Here is a 19,434-nt window from a genome sequence, read left to right as displayed (position 1 = left end):
TTTTTCTGAGCATCACCAGTTTTAGCTGCAGTTCCAGACAACTTTAAAGGCCCTGAGCTTGGTGAGACTACTATTCAGTGGTCACGGCGATCTGGTAAGCAGGTTGTTATCTACTCACCTGGGTGTGGAGCTGGACGCACCTTATATGAAGGATTTTTTCACGATTTCCTCCTCTGTAACTTATCTCTATCCACACGGATGGGTGTTACCTCCTTGTTATTTATGGACTTGAATCTCAATGGGACGCTGCTTTAGTTTTTGTTTTTTTCACCTGATAAATCGATTAATAATTTCACTAGCGCTGCATCTATTTTGCATATTTTATCTGTTTGAGTTTTTGTATTATGCCCCGTACACACGGTCGGACTTTGTTCGGACATTCCGACAACAAAATCCTTCAGATTTTTTCAGACGGAAGTTGGCTCAAACTTGTCTTGCATACACACTGTCACACAAAGTTGTCGGAAAATCCGATCGTTCTTAACGCGGTGACGTAAAACACGTACGTCGGGACTATAAACGGGGCAGTGGCCAATTGCTTTCATCTCTTTATTTATTCTGAGCATGCGTGGCACTTTGTCCGTAGGATTTGTGTACACACGATCGGAATTTCCGACAACGGATTTTGTTGTCGGAAAATTTTATATCCTGCTCTCAAACTTTGTGTGTCGGAAAATCCAATGGAAAATGTGTGATGGAGCCTACACACGGTCGGAATTTCCGACAACAAGGTCCTATCGCACATTTTCCGTCGGAAAATCCGACCGTGTGTACGGGGCGTTAGACTGTAGGGTGCTGGCATCTGTGTACATTTATTCATATATAACCTTTCTTATTTTGAGCGCAACGTTGGCCTTTGGGCTCCTTTTTTTCACATTTGATACAGAAAAAAACATGGAGAACCCTAAACCCAGAGTTGATCCAGAGGAAGGGAAAACATTATAAAGCATAGTCCCATTTGCTCCAAAAAAGGAAAAAAAAAAATTGCTTCTGATCCTCTAGGCCAGGGGTCTCCAAAAGTTCTTAACAAAGAGCCAGTTTACTGTCCTTCAGTTTTTAATAAGGCCGAATTGTGGCCAGCGGGGGTAAAAAATTTTAGGAGTTATAGTGCATCATCACTGGTATTAGTGGGTAGAATAATTTCCATCATTGGTATCCGTGGAAGTAAAAGGGCCCCATCATTGGTATTAGTAGGAAGAATAATCCCTATCATTGAAGTCAGTGAGAAGAATAGTGCCCCATCATCGTTGTTAGTAGGAAGAATAGTGCCCCATCATTGGCGTTAATGGGAGGAATAGTGCCCTTTAGTGGGAGGAATATTGCCCCATCATTGGTATTAGGGGGAAGAATAATCCCAATCATTTGTGTCCGTGGGAGGAATAATGTCCCATCATTGTTATCAGTTGGAGGAATTATGACCCATCATTGGTATTAGGCTCCTTTCACACTGGGGCGGGGGGCAACGTCGGCGGTAAAGCGCCTCTATTGTTAGCGGTGCTTTACCGTCGGTATTCGGCCGATAGCGGGATGGTTTTACCCCCGCTAGCGGCTGAGAAAGGGTTAAAAACCACCGCAAAGCGCCTCTGCAGAGGCACTTTGCCGCTGGTATAGCCGCACTGTCCCATTGAGCAGGAGCAGTGAAGGAGCGGTGTATACACCGCTCCTTCACCACTCCGAAGATGCTGCTAGCAGGACTTTTTTTCCCGTTTTGCTAGCGCACCGATCCAGTGTGAAAGCCCTCGGGGCTTTCACACTGCAGTGACAGCAGTGGCTGTTTCGGGTCGGTTTGTAGGCGCTATTTTTAGCGCAATAGCGCCTGCAAACCGACCCAGTGTGAAAGGGGCCTTAGGAGGGAAGAATAATCCCCATCATTGATGGCAGTGGGAGGAATAGTGCTCCATCTTTTGGGTCAATGGAAGGAATAGTGCCCCATTGGTATCAGTGGGAGGAATAGTGCCCCAAGGACTGGATAAAGGCAAGCAAGGGGCCACAGTTTGGAGACCACTGCTTTAGGCAATCAGATATTTCCTGGATCAACAATCTACAGTGTTAGAACTTATAAATATTGATAGACATTCATATTCTGTTCACTAAACAAAAAAAAAAAAAGCTATAAGGGTGGCTAGAATGAGCTTCTGTGTTAAAGGGTAACGCTATGCTGTAATTTAATGTTAATAAAAATGGTCTATCTTTTTCAATCTGCAGCGATGGTAATTTTTTGTGAAATTCCATGCAATATGGCAACCTGGCAACCTGGAAGTGTTTTGTACACAGATGGTGTACAGAATGCCTCCAAAAATGTAATTTCCTTCTTGTGTGATTGGCTGATTGATTTTACCAGAAGTCTACACTAAGATGAAATCCAGATGTTAGGCACGCCCTGCAATAGAATTGTATGTTTTGGTGAGATACTCCCCAAGGGTTAATCACTTCTAAGGGCCTGTTCACACTGCCCACACACTAAACTGCAGCGGTTTCTCTGTTATTGACTAACCCATATGTATTCCCCCTAGACTTTATGATCTATGCATTGTTTTAGATCCCAAGTTCAGAACTTTTCATGTATCAACATTAGTAGATGCTCCATCCCAAACTGTATGTACATCATTTATGAACATTAAACCTCATTTTCCAAGTAGATGCCCAATTAGAAGGTGCATCTTGAGACATCTTCAAGACATCTTGTAGGAACTGTATACCACAACTGTACATAGATTGTATGATGTGCAAACACAAAAATGGTGCTGTCAATCCCAAACTGTATGTATATCATGTATGAACAGGTTAAAAAGTAATGGTCCCAACACTAAACCTTACGGTACATCTTTAAGACCCCTTTGACACTGAGGAGCTTTTGGGGTAAAAAAAATAGCGCCTGTAAAGCGCCTGAAAAACGGCTCCTCTGCAGTCTGTGTGAAAGCCTGAGTGCTTTCACACTGGGGCGATACGCTGGCAGGACGTTAAATAAACTCCTGCAAGCAGCATCTTAGGAGCGGTGTATACACCACTCCTAAACCACACCTGCCCATTGAAATTAATGGACAGCGCCGCCAAACCGCCGGCAAAGCACCGATGCAGCGGCGCCAGCTTTGTGGGTCGTTTTAACCCGTTTTCGGTCGCTTTAAAAGCGCCCCGCTAGTGGCCGAAAGCCTCCGCAAAAACAACGGTAAAGCGGCGCTAAAAGTAGCACCACTTTACCGCTGACGCCCCAGTGTGAAAGCAGCCTAACAACTTTAGACCGACCATTCAGAGTATGAATCAATAACCTCTGCTTATAAGTCTATTGTCTATTTACAAATTTAATTTTCTAAGCCTTTAGACCTTTAGTAGTAAAGTATCTTCAGGCTGGGTTCACACCTCCGATGGGTGCGGCACGCAGCAGGGGTCCTGTGCGTCCCTGTTCTCCGTTTTAGGAACAAAACGGGGACAAATTTTTGCCTGAATTTGGCCCTAAAACAGAGCCAAAGACGCACAGCACTCCTGTGCAAGCTGCTCTGCAGAGATATGTGAACTGGCTCCATGTCATCTCATGTCATGCGAATTGGATTCAGGGAAACCCACATCCAATTCGCATAGGTGTGAACCCAGCCTTAAAGTGACAATATAAATTAAAAATTACTATGCTGTGCTATCTCCTAATCTTCCCAACAATGAATTTAAAGTGCCAACATTGCAATATTGAAGCAAAAAAATGTAAAACGTGATAAAATTAAAATAGCGAAAAAATAAAGTCCTTTGTTGCTGTGATAATATAATCTGTGATATGCGTCACACTCTACAGAAAAGTAAAAATAATAAAAGAACACTTAAAGGATATATATGGTGCCACAAACGTGAATCATAAAGTGGCTATAGTGCATAAAATAGTGACGTCCTGAGCAAAAAAGGGTTAGTCCAACATAATTGATATATAATCCTTGTTAGATATATAATGGTGACTTCATAAAAAATGTGAAAACAATGTGTTGCGGTGTCAACACTCGGGTGCTCCCCACCCTCAGGCAATGGACGCTCACCTCAGGGAGTGTGACCTCGCAATTAAGTTCGGTCAACCACGCATGTGAATCACCTCAGGGATTTTAAGTTAGCTGTATGGTCCCAAACCACTCACTGGTGCTGTTTCCTCATATGCAAACCGTAAACAAAGTCCATAGCGTGATACCGTTTTAACACAATTTATTGTACAAACAAAAAGTCCCAGTACAGGGTACTCACATGGGTTAGGTGCGTTTAGTGCACCACTCTGTAATGTGCCTAAAACTCTGGCTTTTGATTGAGGTAGTATGTCCGTTCTCTGTGAGGCAGACCAGCTGCCTCCTACACCGTCCATTGCCTTGAGGGTGGGGAGCACCTGAGCGTGGACACCAACACGTTGTTTTCACGTTTTTTAATGAAGTCACTATTATAAATCTAACAAGGACTATATATATCAATTATGTTGGACTGACCCTCATTTGATCAGGACGTCACTGTTTTATGCACTATAGCACTTTGATTCAGGTTTGTGGCACCATATATATCCTTTAAGTGTTTTTTTTAATTATTTTTCTGTCGAGTGTGACGCATGTCACAGATTATATTATCACAGCAACAAAGGACTTTATTTTTTTGCTATTTTAATTTTATCACGTTCTACATTTTTTTTGCTTCAATATTGCAATGTTGGTACATTAAATTCATTGTTGGGAAGAATATAAGGAGATAGCGCAGCATAGTAACTTTCAATTTATATTGTCATCACACGGCTTTATGAGCCGTGATTAGTGCTAGCAGCTGTCGATTATCACTACGCACCAAATAATTTTTTATTTATATACAGGGCCAATCCTGGGCAGGTGCACGGGGTGCACCACGCCCCAGCGCTGTAATGTGCCTGCAGAAGAGGGGCGCTGCCGACCCGCTGCTGCCAAAGCTGACTGCACTGGTTGCTCACTTGGCTTGCTAGAATCGCCGGCAGCCCGGCTGGCGTCTAGCTAGCAACCAGTGACGTCAGTGAGAGACCGCGGCCGCCCCAGCATTCATTGCACGGCGCCTCCCCGGCTAGTAAGCAAGCTCCGCCCACCTCTGTCATGTTCTTCAGACAGCGTGGCTAAGAGAGGGAGCGGACGGAGCCGGGAGCCGGAGCGTGTCTGAAGAGAGAGCTGCTGCTGCGCCTTGCTGTGAGTGTCTCCAGTCCCTGCACCAGGCCAGTCAAGGAAGTAGGTGCCATGAAAAGCAGACACTGTGCCCATCACACGCAGCCACTGTGCCCATCAAACGCAGCCACTGTGCCCCGCCTAAAAGCAGCCACTGTGCCCATCAAACGCTGACACTGCCCATCAAACGCTGACACTGTGCCCATCAAACACAGACAGTCTCTGACCATCTCTTGTATCATGTCTGCAGTCTTTGACCATCTCCTCTAGTATGTTTGCAGTCTCTGACCAGCTCTTGTATCATGTCTGCAGTATATGACCATCTCCTCTAGTATGTTTGCAGTCTCTGACCAGCTCTTGTATCATGTCTGCAGTATATGACCATCTCTTGTATCATGTCTGCAGTATATGACCATCTCTTGTATCATGTCTGCAGTATATGACCATCTCTTGTATCATGTCTGCAGTATATGACCATCTCTTGTATCATGTCTGCAGTATATGACCATCTCTTGTATCATGTCTGCAGTATATGACCATCTCTTGTATCATTTCTGCAGTCTCTGATCATCGCTTATATCATGTCTTCAGTCTCTGACCATCGCTTATATCATGTCTGCAGTCTCTGACCATCGCTTATATCATGTCTGCAGTCTCTGACCATCTCTTGTACTATGTCTGCCGTCTTTGACTATCTTGTTCTCTTTATTGTTAAGAGATCATGGGATGATCCCAGATTAACAAAGACTCCTTAGGGGAGCATATCTGTGTTTGAGTCGTTGCCATAGAAACATTTGCAAAGGGGAGGAGTTAGTAAGATGACCACGCCCCCGTGGGGGCACCCAAAATATTTCTGCACCCAGGCGTCTGTGACCCTAGGATCGGCCCTGTTTATATATTTGTAATAGGTAGCTTGCAAAATCCTCATAGTCAGCCTTAAAGTGATTGTAAACCCTCGTTTTTGTTTTTTTTTAAATAACAAACATATCATACTTACCTCCACTGTGCAGTTTGTTTTGCACAGAGTGGCCCCGATTTTAGTCTTCTGGGGTCCCTCAATGGCGCTTGCAGCTCCTCTCCGCATCGGGAAACCATCTAGGAGAAGCGCTCTCCTTGGGGGTCCCCGTGCGGGCGTGCTCCTGAGTCCAGCATTTGCGTCTATCGACACAGAATGCCGGACTCTGCCCTGCCCCCGGCGTCCGTATTACAGGATTCAGTTGAGTAAAAAGGGGGGCTGGTCAGTGACAGAAGTTTTCACCTTAATGCATAGGATGCATTCAAGTGAAAAAAACATGAGGGTTTACAACCCCTTTAAAGAAAAAGAAAATGGTCCCCCTGCAGATTAATGTCATAATGTGCTAGTATGCAACGCATATTTACCTGTAAAGTGGATCCATCCAGCAGCGCGCTGTCACCATTAACCACTTGAGCCCCGGACCATTATGCTGCCTAAGGACCAGAGGTCTTTTTCCAATTTGGCACTGCGTCGCTTTAACTGCTAATTGCGCGGTTATGCAATGCTGTACCCAAACGAAATTTGCGTCCTTTTCTTCCCACAAATAGAGCTTTCTTTTGATGGTATTTGATCACCTCTGCGGTTTTTATTTTTTGCGCTATAAACGGAAAAAGACCGAAAATTTTGAAAAAAAATGATATTTTCTACTTTTTGTTATAAAAAAAAAAAAAATCTAATAAACTCAATTTTAGTCATACATTTAGGCCAAAATGTATTCGGCCACATGTCTTTGGTAAAAAAAAATGTCAATAAGCGTATATTTATTGGTTTGCGCAAAAGTTATAGCGTCTAAAACTAGGGTACATTTTCTGTAATTTACACAGCTTTTAGTTTATGACTGCCTATGTCATTTCTTGAGGTGCTAAAATGGCAGGGCAGTACAAACCCCCCCCCCAAATGACCCCATTTTGTAAAGTAGACACCCCAAGGAAATTGCTGAGAGGCATGTTGAACCCATTGAATATTTATTTTTTTTGTCCCAAGTGATTGAATAATGACAAAAAAAAAAAAAATATTTACAAAAAGTTGTCACTAAATGATATATTGCTCACACAGGCCATGGGCCTATGTGGAATTGCACCCCAAAATACATTCTGCTGCTTCTCCCGAGTATGGGGATACCACATGTGTGGGACTTTTTGGGAGCCTAGCCGCGTACGGGGCCCCGAAAACCAATTACCGCCTTCAGGATTTCTAAGGGTGTAAATTTATGATTTCACTCTTCACTGCCTATCACAGTTTCGGAGGCCATGGAATGCCCAGGTGGCACAAACCCCCCCCCCCAAATGACCCCATTTTGGAAAGTAGACACCCCAAGCTATTTGCTGAGAGGCATATTGAGTCCATGGAATATTTTATATTTTGACACAAGTTGCGGGAAAGTGACACATTTCTTTTTTCTTTTTTTTTTTTGCACAAAGTTGTCACTAAATGATATATTGCTTCTCAGCTACACACAATGTCTACACTCGTATAGACCTGCTACTAATGGACCAATACTCCCTAGACTCCCTGTCCGGTGCTTCAATTGGCTCCATCACACTGTCGGACCACGCTCCGGTCTTTCTCTCCCTGCGGCCCTTGTCTGCGGAAGCTCGGACATGGAGCTGGCGCCTAAACGAATGCATTTTGGATGATGCGGTAGCACACAAACAAGTGCTAGATGCCATCTCTCTATACTTTGTTGAGAATACAACAGGCGAGGTGGGCATGGGCTCGGTATGGGAAGGACATAAAGCGGTTATCCGAGGGGAGCTAATATCTCAGGGATCGAGATTAAAGAGGGCTAGAGAAGGGGAATTGCAGGACCTATTAGGGAAAATTCAAAAAACAGAACTGATACACAAACGACACATAACCCCTACAGTAACCTCAGAATTGCAGGCCCTCAGGCAAGATTTATCCAGACTGCTAGATACTAGGATCAGGACACGAATGAGGCATGTAGCACACAAATTCTATGAATTTGGTAATAAGTGTGGGCGACTATTGGCGAGAGCTCTTAGGCCCCAACGGGTTTCAGGCCATGTACACAAACTGACTTCGGTAACAGGTGCACCGGTTGTGCACTCCTCAAAAATAGCCCATGCCTTCAAAGAATACTATGCTCAGCTATATCACCTCCCGAGCACAGTATCTGGTCCAACGGATACCCAACGGACTGACCGTATTGCACAATACCTTACAGAAGCCCAATGCCCGCAGCTGACGGCTTCCATTAGTAAACAGCTGGATATACCTATCTCCCTTTTGGAAATTAAGACTGTGATTAAAGATCTCCCCAATGGGAAAAGCCCGGGTCCTGACGGCTATACTAACGCATACTATAAGAAGTACTCAGAAGTACTCTCGGAACCCATGTGTGCTTATTTTACGGCCTTGGCTTCTGGTACGGTGATGCCTAAGGAAGCTCTGATGGCGCATATCACAGTCCTTCCAAAAGAAGGGAAAGATCATTCCATGCCAGGGAGCTATAGGCCGATATCCCTTCTAAACACCGATGTCAAAATCCTAGCAAAAATTCTGGCCAATAGACTCAAACCGATCCTTCCGTCACTTATACACCCTGACCAGACGGGATTCATAATGGGTAGAGAAGCCAGGGACAACTCCAATAGAACACTCCAACTGATACACTGGGCAGAGTCCCGGACCACAGCACACCCTCTTCTTTTGCTCTCTACGATGCCGAGAAGGCATTCGATAGGGTTGATTGGACTTACATGAGAGTAGTGCTGACCAGGCTTGGCCTGGGCCCCAGCATGCTCTCGTGGATATCCTCCCTGTACAGTTCCCCAACAGCTAGAGTAAAGGTAAATGGTTTACTGTCGGACGCCTTTCCAATACATAATGGGACACGCCAGGGGTGTCCTTTATCCCCTTTGATTTTTGCTCTGACATTGGAACCCCTGCTAAACAAAATACGCCTTAATGGGGATATCAGGGGCTTCACCGTGGGGCCAACTGAACATAAGCTTTCCGCTTACGCGGATGACGTCTTATTTTACGTCTCAGAGCCCCTCATATCACTACCCAACATCATGGCAGAACTGAAGGAATTTCACTTATTATCCAACTTTAAGATCAACTACAACAAATCTGAGATTCTGTCCCTAAATATACCCATGGCTTTACGTACACAGCTGCAGACTGCCTTCTCGTTTACGTGGTGCCAGACCTCCCTGAAATACTTGGGGATATACCTGCCCACACAGTGTTCCCAGCTCTATACATGTAATTACTCACTACTGCTCACTAACCTCAGAACAGACCTAAAATCTTGGAATAGAGCTGCATTCTCATGGATGGGCCGAGTCAGCATTTTGAAGATGAATGTGCTACCCCGCATCTTATTTTTCCTGCAGATGGTGCCCATCGCCCTGCCTAGGACTTTCTTCTCAACCCTCAACAGCCTGTTTATACAATATATATGGAGTGGGAAGTGCCCCAGACTAGCTCTTCGCACGATACAACGCCCTAAAGCAAGAGGGGGAATAGGGGTCCCAATAGTACGCAGGTACTATGAGGCTATAGCCTTACAGCGTATTTTGGATTGGTATCACAATGTTTCCCTTAAACTGTGGGTCCCGCTTGATAAATTCTTAGCTGGCCGAAATCTATCACATGCACCATGGGTTCCCAGGGAGAACAGAGGTCTATCAACGCTGGTCTCTCCTATGGCTTCACACACCTTGAATGTGTGGGATGCCTTGAATAGGAAAGAGAAACTCGCTCCGGCGACTTCCCCTCTGGCACCCCTAGGTGGCTTCCCCTGGTTCACTCCGGGGGAACACCCATCTTTTTTCCGTATGTGGACAGCTGATGGAGAGATCAGATGCGGTAGATTTGTTCAGGATCAAGGTCTGCTACCATTGGCTAAATTGAGGGAACTGTTCGGCCCATTCCCAATGGACGAATGGCGATATAGACAGCTTAAACACTTTATTGATAGCTTACCACAGGGGGTTCGTTCACCCACGGGGGCATCGCCCTTTGAACGTTTATGTATGTCATCCTCTATCACCCCCTATGCGATCTCAGTGTTATATGAGCTACTGCAATCTTCACAGGAAGAGGGAAAACTGGGATTTATTAGGGAGTGGTAGAAAGACCTTAACCACACCTTTACAGAACCTCAGTTAGAACATCTTTTCCGCCTCACCCATTCGAGCACAGTTGACACCAAAATGCAAGAGAACAGCTATAAGGTTTTGACCAGGTGGTACAGGGTCCCCTCTAAGCTCACTAAGATCTATCCGTCTCTTTCCGCCGCATGCTGGAGGGAAAGCGGGCTTCGGGGTTCATTCCTCCACATTTGGTGGGATTGCCCCAAATTACGACCATTCTGGTTAGACATACATGCTCAAATTAAACTCATTTTGGATGTGGAGCTCCCAGACTCACCACTGGAATCCTTACTGCACTTCCCTACCATTCCTCTTGGCCAGTATCGAAAGTCAATTTTGCCACACTTACTTAATGCAGCCCGAAGGCTGATCCCTATACATTGGAAAAAGCCTCAAATACCCACACGTACCGAATGGATAGGGTTGGTTGATAATATTATGGCTGCAGAGGAATGGATGGCAAAGTGTAAAGACAAATACGAAAAGTTCTATTCGATATGGGCCACATGGATGCACTATACCGGTCAGGGGAAGGAGCCAGCCATAGGATCTTCTCAGATACAGAGCCCCAATTGATCCTGGTGTCTGAGGTTGTTTCTGACAGATATTGAAGTAACTACCAACAGGTGACTGATGCACAGACGTGCTCTAATAAGCCCAGAGCAGTTCAATATGGTTGAATATGATAAGAGGTGTAAGATTTCCTTCTCTTTTCCTTTCCTCCTTTGTCCCCCCCCCCCCTTTTTTCCCCCTTTTTATTTTTTCTGATACTTTTATTATTATTAAAAGAATAATTACAGTATGTTATGGTTTACATCAAGGTTTATGACCTGGCGTTCGGCCTGGTCTCAGGTACTATGGGTTCCAGTTAAACCCATACAGTTGACTGGTGGTTATGGTCTTGTTCTGGGATCCTCCATCTGGGTGCAATAGGGGCGATCCATGGTTGTGTGAATTTATAAGTGTTGATTAGATGATAATAAATATCCCCCTACCATATTGCCCCTGATGTGTGTAAGATCCTGGGTAATATATACATTCATTTGATACATAACACCCTCTTATGTAATTCGTACATACTTCATATGTATTAACTGTTATACTATGTCTCTCTGTATGTTTTTTCATGGAAATATCTTTAAAATAAAGATTATATAAAAAAAAATGATATATTGCTCACACAGGCCATGGGCATATGTGGAATTGCACCCCAAAATACATTTAGCTACTTCTCCTGAGTACGGGGATACCACATGTGTGGGACTTTTTGGGAGCCTAGCCGTGCACGGGACCCCGAAAACCAATCACCGCCTTCAGGATTTCTAAGGGTGAAAATTTTTGATTTCACTCTTCACTGCCTATCACAGTTTCGGAGGCCATGGAATGCCCAGGTGGCACAAAACCACCCCAAATGACCCCATTTTGGAAAGTAGACACCCCAAGCTATTTGCTGAGAGGCATGGTGAGTATTTTGCAGCTCTCATTTGTTTTTGAAAATGAAGAAAGACAAGAAAAAACTTTTTTTTTTTTTCTTTTTTCAATTTTCAAAACTTTGTGACAAAAAGTGAGGTCTGCAAAATACTCACTATACCTCTCAGCAAATAGCTTTGGGTGTCTACTTTCCAAAATGGGGTCATTTGGGGGGGGGGGGTTTGTGCCACCTGGGCATTCCATGGCCTCCGAAACTGTGATAGGCAGTCAAGAGAGAAATCAAAAATTCACGCCCTTAGAAAGCCTGAATGCGGTGCTTGGTTTTCGGGGTTCCGTACGCAGCTAGGCTCCCAAAAAGTCTCACACATGTGGTATCCCCATACTCAGGAGAAGCAGCAGAATGTATTTTGGGGTGTAATTTCACATATTCCCATGGCATGTTTGAGCAATATATCATTTAGTGACAATTTTGTGCAAAAAAAAAAAAAAAACATTATATATTTTTTTAAAGCAAATGCCCTACAGATTAAAATGGTGGGTGTTTCATTTTTTTTTTCACACAGTATTTGCGCAGCGATTTTTCAAACGCATTTCTTGGGGAAAAAACACACTTTTTTTAAATTTTAATGCACTAAAACACACTATATTGCCCAAATGTTTGATGAAATAAAAAAGATGATCTTAGGCCGAGTACATGGATACCAAACATGACATGCTTTACAATTGTGCACAAACGTGCAGTGGCAACAAAATAAATACATTTTTAAAAGCCTTTAAAAGCCTTTACAGGTTACCACTTTAGATTTACAGAGGAGGTCTACTGCAAAAATTACTGCCCTCGATCTAACCTTCGCGGTGATACCTCACATGCATGGTGCAATTGCTGTTTACATTTGACGACAGACCGCCGCTTGCGTTCGCCTTAGCGCGAGAGCAGGGGGCGACAGGGGTGCTTTTTTTTTTTTTCTTTATGATTTTTGTGCTTTTTTATCTTATTTTTAAACTGTTCCTTTCATTTTTTTTTTTTTTTTTTTAATCATTTTTATTGTTATCTCGGGGAATGTAAATATCTCCTATGATAGCAATAGGTAGTGACAGATACTCTTTTTTGAAAAAATTGGGGTCTATTAGACCCTAGATCTCTCCTCTGCCCTCAAAGCATCTGACCACACCAAGATCGGTGTGATAAAATGCTTCCCCAATTTCCCAATGGCGCTGTTTACATCCGGCGAAAGTCATAAAATGCTCGTAGCTTCCGGTTTCTTAGGCCATAGAGATGTTTGGAGCCACTCTGGTCTCTGATCAGCTCTATGGTCAGCTGGCTGAATCACCGGCTGCATTTTCAGGTTCCCTGTTGAGACAGGAGAGCCAGGGAAAAGCACGGAAGACGGTGGGGGGGGGGGGCATTCCCTCCCACGGCTTGTAAAAGCAGTCTAGAGGCTAATTAGCCGCTAGGATAGCTTTTACATGAAAGCTGACCGCTGGCTGAAAAGAATGATACCAAGATGATACCTAAACCTGCAGGCATCATTCTGGTATAACCACTCAAAGTTGTGAATGGCGTATCTGAAGACAAAAAAATGGTTAACAATAAAGCACAGTAAACGGTAAAGTATAAAAAATTGCATACCTGAAAAGCAAACATGATAAAACATAATAACAATAAAACATTGCAGAATAGAATACAGTAAAAAAGAGCAGAACAATAGAGAGAGAGAGAGAACAATAAAACGACAACTATTTTTTTTTATTTTATATATTTATTAATTTATTTTTTTACACTTTTTTTGTAACTAACTTTTATAACTGTAACCGGTTCCAGGTTCGGGTCTCTCAAAATGCGATGGCATCTTGGGAGACCCTGTGAAAGTGTGCCTAGTCTGTGGAAGGCTGTACCCTACGCTAATACTCAACTAGTGCATGGTAGCGTTCAAAACATTCACCAATGCAAAGACCAGGATTGTCAGGACAGGAGGGACAATAATAGCGGGTGTCACGCCTATATCCGTGCTAGCTGCAGACACAACATCTTTTTTGGGGGGGTTCGCTGGGTAGGGGTACTCGGGAGGACATAAAGAAAATGCCTCTCATGCAGCCGACTGCATTTGGTTGGGGATGTGAATGGGGGAAGTACGGGCGCTGCAGAAGCGGTGGGTTCCCAATTAGGATTGGCAAATGCAGCAGGAAGGGCATTATGGGCACGACGGGCCTGTGTTTGTCTTTTTGGTGGCAGCGGGACACTACTTGTGCTTGCCACCTCACCAGCTTGAACTGCACTTATGGGACTCGCCACGTCACCAAGTGTTACTGCAGTGCTGGTTTGACTACGACCGGGGTGTACTAGGCCGCTGGCGCTTGCCAGTTCACCAAAACGCTACCAAAAAACTGTTAGCGATCGCAGGGATCAGGCCTGCGAACGCTGCAGTTATGCGTTTAGTGTTTTGAAAGTGACAGTGATCAATCGATACTGCACTTGGGTGGGCTGGGCTGGGCCGGGCGGAGGGGCAAAACGCAGGTGCTAGCAGGTATCTGTGCTGATCCCGCTAACACTGCGTTTTTGGGAACCCTAAACTGCTGGGGACACTAGTATAGATCTGATCGGATCAGATATTGATCCGTTCAGATACTATACCACTAAGGGAGGCGTATGCTGCGTGCGTGGGTGTTAGCGCTACTGGCGCTAACCTGACGCTGCCTGGGGCTGGTGCTTGCCAGTTCATCAAAATACTACCAAAAAAACTGTTAGCGATCGCAGGGATCAGGCCTGACTCTGCGAACGCTGCAGTTATGCGTTTAGTGTTTTGTAAGTGACAGTGATCGATCGATACTGCACTTGGGTGGGCTGGGCCGGGCCGGGCGGAGGGGCAAAACGCAGGTGCTAGCAGGTATCTGGGCTGATTCCGCTAACACTGCATTTTTGGGAACCCTAAACTGCTGGGGACGCTAGTATAGATCTGATCGGATCAGATATTGATCCGTACAGATACTATACCACTAAGGGAGGCGTATGCCAAAATCTCGTTGTTTCGTAGACTTGCCGTTTCTCCTTTTCTCAATTTCTTATTGACCAGACTTTGAGGAAAGCCCTTTCGGTTCTTTTTTATGGTATCACATGCAGACGTCTTCTTCCGATGAAGGTTGTGGAACAGGGGCAGAGATGTGTAGAAGTTGTCTACATACAGGTGGTAGCCTTTCTCCAGTAGGGGGTATGTGAGGTCCCAAACAATTTTCCTGCTTGATCCCAAGTAGTCTGGGCAATTAGGGGTTAGCAGCTGGGTGTCCTTCCCTTCATACACTTTGAAGGCATACAAGTAACCTGTGACTCGGTCACATAATTTGTATACCTTCACCCCATAGCGGGCCCTTTTACTGGGAATATATTGTTTTATTTTAAGCCTGCCACTAAACTTAACAAGGGACTCATCCACACATATGTTTTGGTCCGGGGTAAACGGCAGGGGGAATAGTGCAGAAAAATAATTTAAAAGTGGCCGAATTTTGAAAAGTCTGTCATAGTTTGGGTCATTTCAGGGAGGGCACTGGGTATTGTCATTGAAATGAAGAAACCTCAATATCATGAGGTATCTGTTTCTGGGCATTACCTTGGAGAATACTGGCATGTGTTGGAGGGGGTGGGTTGACCAATGACATCAAAGTGTTTTTTTTTGTGAGTCCCATATTAAATGTGAGCCCTAAAAAAACCTTCAACTCCTCCATCGGTCTTTCCACTCATAGGGACGGGCATAGTAGGACGGTGGATTATTCAAAATAAATTGCTGTGCATAAAGGTTGCACTGGGCCACAATATTTGACAGCATGTCCTCGGCAAAAATTAAATTTAAAAAATCTATTTTGGAAAAATTCTCCGTGTTCACCTGGACTCCTGGCTGGGCAGTGAAAGGGGTAATGTTGGCTTCTCCTGAATTAGGAGGAAGCCACAAGGGGTTCTGCAAGGCATAGGGAAGGCTGGCATGGGTCCTTGGCCTTTCTTGCCGAGGCACTGCGGTGCTGGTGGATGGCACTGCGGTGCTGGTGGATGGCACTGCGGTGCTGGTGGATGGGACTGCCGTGCTGGTGGATGGGACTGCCGTGCTGGTGGATGAGACTGCCGTGCTGGTGGATGGGACTGCCGTGCTGGTGGATGGGACTGCCGTGCTGGTGGATGGGACTGCCGTGCTGGTGGATGGGACTGCTGTGCTGGTAAATGCCACTGCCTCCTCACCAGAACGCCTTTGTTTGGCGGGCCGAATATCTTCCTCCTCTGAGTCACTCAGTGTTCCACTACTGAGGACTGGCTCATAATTTATGTCCGACTCAGAATCGGAGTCGGAAAGGGAATCCGAAAAAGAGAGCTCGCCGTTGCTCTCGTCGGCCTGGGACAGTATTTGGTACGCCTCCTTAGCGGAAAAGCTTCTTTTGGACATGGTTGCTAAGCCTGCACTGATGGGCACTGATGAGGCGGCACTGATGAGGTGGCACAGAGGGGCACTGATGAGGTGGAACAAATGTGCAGATGTGCATTGATGAGGTGGCACTGGTGGGCACTGATGAGGCGGCACTGGTGGGCACTGAGATGGCACAGATGTGCACTGATGAGGTGGCACAGCTGGGCACTGATGGGGCGGCACAGATGGAGCGATCTGTGATTGGCTGTGTCCAAGGGACACGGCCAACACAGAATTTCCCTGTTGCGCGCTCGTGAGCGCGCACGGGGAGCGAGGAAAGTGGAGGCCGTCATATGACGGCCTCCCGGGAATTGACATCCGCGCTGTAGCCGTCATTCGGCTATGGCCGGATGTCAGGTGGTTAAACCACTCAAGTGTTGCTTTAGCAGTGTGTTTGGGGTCATTGTTCTGCTGGAAGGTGAACCTCCGTCCTAGCCTCCAAATCACACACAGAGTGGTACAGATTTTGCTCAAGAATATCCCTGTATTTAGCACTATCCATCTTTCCCCCAACTTTGACCAGTTTCCCAGTCCTGACTGCTGAAAAACATCCCCACAGCATGATGCTGCCACCACCATGTTTCACTGTGGGGATGGTGTTCTTTGGGTGATGTGATGTGTTGGGTTTGCGCCAGACACAGCGCTTTCTTTGATGGCCAAAAAGTTCAATTTTAGTCTCATCAGAGCAGAGTTCCTTCCTCTATAAATTTTGGGAGTCTCCAACATGCCTTTTTGCAAACTTAAAATGTGCCATTTTATTTTTTGCTGAAAGTAATGTCTTTTTTCTGGCCACTCTGCCATAAAGCCCAACTCTTTGGAGCGTACCGCTTATTGTCGTCCTATGTACAGATACTGCAGTATCTGCTGTGGAACTCTGCAGCTCCTCCAGGGTTACCTTAGGTCTCTTTGCTGCCTCTGATTAATGCCCTCCTTGCCTGGTCCGTGAGTTTTGGTGTGCGGCCGTCTCTTGGCAGGTTTGCTGTTGTGCCATGTTCTTTCCATTTGGTTATGATAGATTTGATGGTGCTCCTAGGGATCATCAAAGATTTGGATATTTTTTTATACCCTAACCCTGACTTGTACTTCTCAACAACATTGTCCTGTACTTGTTTGGAGAGTTCCCTGGTCTTCATGGCAGTAGGTGTATGGGGTAAATCCGCACAATGAATTGAATGTTTTAGTTATGGATATGGCTGCTGCCTCTACACATACAATACCACCTAAGTGGAAAGTATTAGAAAATGGTAAAAAAGCAGGAGTAGTATGGCGCTGCCCTTATGGAGACAAAAATTTTTTTTCCTTCTTTGTAGTGAATGTATTGCCTAGTGTCCTTATAGAATTGCTTCCAAAACCTGTATATGTTCAAAAGTTGAAATAAAACTGACTGGTGGTGAATATTTCTATTATAAAATGAAAATACAACAACTGGTGCTCCAATTGTTCAACAAAAGTAGTTGTGGATATGGATACAATATCATCTAGGTGGAAAGTGTTAAAAACAATACAATACCACCTAAGTGGAAAGTATTAGAAAATGGTAAAAAAGCAGGAGTAGTATGGCGCTGCCCTTATGGAGACAAAAAGATATTTTCTTCTTTGTAGTGAATGTATTGCCTAGTGTCCTTATAGAATTGCTTCTAAAACCTGTATGTGTTCAAAAATAGAATAAAACTGTGACTGGTGGCGAATATTTCTATTAGAAGTGAAAATACAACAACTGGTGCTCCAATTGTTCAACAAAGGTGCATTGTGCCCTTTTAATTAAGTAATAAAGTAGTTATGGATATAGATACAATATCATCTAGGTGGAAAGTGTTAAAAAAGAAGAAAAAAAAAAAAAAAAGGAAAACAGGAATAGTATGGCGCTGCCCTTATGGAGATAAAAAAAAACAGCTTTTTTTTAAAATGACTTTATAATTCCTAAAGTGTGTGTGCCAAAAATGAATAAATATGTGACTGGTGCCAAGTCCTTACTGTTAAAAGTACAATTGCAACATAAGGTGCTTCAATTATTCAACAAAAGTGCATAGTGCAGCATCACTAAAGTGACCAGTGTTAAATCATACAAATCCATACAACATTGTGCAAATTATCCATCATAAATAGTGACTCTTGTGCTGTGACCAGTATTAGTTGGATAGGAAAAGTTCTGTTTATGAAAAAAACAAGTTCTTTTTGGAGTATTTTGTAGTGTTCAATCTTTGAGGGTCAAATATCTGTAGGAAAGCTTCTTATCCAGGTGCTGGTTTCTTTAATTAGTGCCTTGTCTGCATGCTCTGACAATGCTTGCACTCACCAGATTCTCCTTTCCCCTGCAGGGGTATGCACGGTCACAGTGTCTGCCACTGTGTAGCAATCAAGGATATCCCCCAAACTTTACTTGCGTATTGTGGTGTAGTAATTACATGTAAAGGAAAGAAGGTATGCCCATCGCGTAAAACCATAGGAGAACTTTTATTAAAACTTAATAGACAAATGTACTCACATTTCAAATGAGCAAATCAAGCATGGCAAAAGTTAGCCAATTCCCTTTGTTAGAGGTGCTGCAAGACGTTCGTAACCCGCCCTACGCACGTTTCATCGTCAGACTTCTACTGGGGCGTTCATCTTGCTGTACCTCCTGAGTTTAAATAGTGTGGCCAGTAATAAGTGCAATTGGATCGGCGGCCATTTTTGCTAGGATTTTGAAGACCGAAGCCTAATAGGACTGTGCATTAGGTTGTTAGCCATTTTCTTGTGGATATTACAGACCGAAGCCTAGTAGAACTATCCATTGAGTCCTTATGGCGGCCATTTTCTTGGGGATTTTGTAGACCGAAGCACGGGTGGCGCGCCTGCGCTTTACTGTTAGTTGGGGAACGTTGAGTCAGAGCTGTCAGCAAAGAACGTCACCCTTGACGCCCGGCCGCATTCTTTCTTCCCCCACTTCATATTGGAATCTAAGCCGACTTCCGGGTCGGTGACACCCCCAAGCCACTGCTAATCGTTTTTTTGGAAAAAAGTATATGCACATACTGGCAGTGGCGTAGCGTGGGTTGTCAGCACCCGGGGCAAGGCAAGTCATTTGCGCCCCCCTAGCCTGTGAACTTTTAGCACTCCTTCCCTTCCTACAATAGTACTGACCAGCCCGATTCCTACGCTGACCTACCTGACCACTACATTGACCTGCCTGATTCCTATACTGACCACTACACCACACTGACCACTACACTGCACTCACCACTACACTAACCACTATACTACACACCACACTGACCACTACCCTACACTGACCACTACCC

At 44.7% G+C, this 19,434-nt stretch overlaps 1 protein-coding gene across 1 annotated transcript in view; it reads left to right on the top strand.

The window, feature by feature from the left end:
• LOC141121033 (coagulation factor XIII B chain-like) overlaps positions 1 to 19,434 on the top strand; it is a gene marked incomplete at its 3' end in the record, with an annotated part of 197,140 nt that overhangs the window by 117,995 nt on the left and 59,711 nt on the right.

The sequence above is a fragment of the Aquarana catesbeiana genome, unplaced genomic scaffold (genome assembly GCF_042186555.1).
Source record: "Aquarana catesbeiana isolate 2022-GZ unplaced genomic scaffold, ASM4218655v1 unanchor1, whole genome shotgun sequence".
In the NCBI taxonomy this organism is placed as follows: domain Eukaryota; kingdom Metazoa; phylum Chordata; class Amphibia; order Anura; family Ranidae; genus Aquarana; species Aquarana catesbeiana.
The sequence above is the reverse complement of the archived record's forward strand: the minus strand, read 5'-3'. Positions and strand labels throughout refer to the sequence as shown.